The sequence below is a fragment of the Stegastes partitus genome, unplaced genomic scaffold (genome assembly GCF_000690725.1).
Source record: "Stegastes partitus isolate 25-593 unplaced genomic scaffold, Stegastes_partitus-1.0.2 Scaffold517, whole genome shotgun sequence".
Taxonomy (NCBI): domain Eukaryota; kingdom Metazoa; phylum Chordata; class Actinopteri; family Pomacentridae; genus Stegastes; species Stegastes partitus.
Genome location: NW_007578248.1, coordinates 106,360 through 107,389, shown reverse-complemented (window position 1 = coordinate 107,389; position 1,030 = coordinate 106,360).

The window sequence follows — 1,030 nt, the reverse complement described above, 5'->3', positions numbered from 1 at the left end:
GGAAACGACAAAACCAAAACACAGAGGTTATGTCACATTTTAATGGCGACATTCTCATGTCAACCGTCAAACCACCCTGTTGTCAGCGGATGTAAAAGCTCTTATTCTAATCACAATAAAGCAGGTTTGTTTATTTTTGTCGTCACATTAAAACTCAGATCACAAAGCTTCCAAATGAGAGCTGATTCACGGGCATGTAAGCTCCCCATGTGACACCTTTATTGCTCCGGCTCAAGTTACCAACACAAACAAAGGGAAGTTAACCACAAGCTAAAAGCTGTATTTACATCCTACGTGCACAAAGCTGGACAACATAAAGCGGCAGTGACGAGCCCATTTGAATGTCAAGTTACCTGCAAAATAAATACAGGAGTCCTTAGTGAAATTTTCCTCTAATCATGTGTCGTTGTTACATAACGCGCTGAATGTGATCCAGCTGAGGTTTAGTTTGTTGATTCCAGCTGTTTGTAGGAATATTTCCTCATATTCCTGAATAGAAACCGGTTACCATCTTGTATTTAAAGAGAGAGGACTGGATCTTACCTGAAACTATGCACATTCTCTACTTTACTGTCTATTTTCATCTAAACTAGACAATAACGTACAAAGTCAACATCATTCTGTATTTAAAAAGTCTTGAAACTAGCAATTGCGACCATAAACTCGTGAGAGAAATGTTTACTGAGGTAATAAATCAAGCGAGAAGTAGAGTCATTTTCTCATAGACTTCTATTCGCCCCCTGCTGGCTGTTAGACAGAATGCAGGCTTAAGACTTCATTATTACAAAAGCGCAAAATAAAGCCGGAAAATTAAGTCAATATGTTGCAGAAACTTATGCTATCTTTCCCAATCTGCGCGTTAAACTTAAATTGTCTGCAGTGTTGCGGACCATCGTGGTGAAGAGAGAGCTGAGAAAGGAGGCAAAGCTCTCGATTTACCGGTCAGTCTACGTTCCTAGTCTCACCTCTGGTCATGAGATCTGGGTAATGACTGAAGGAACAAGATCGCGGATACAAGCGGCCGAAATGA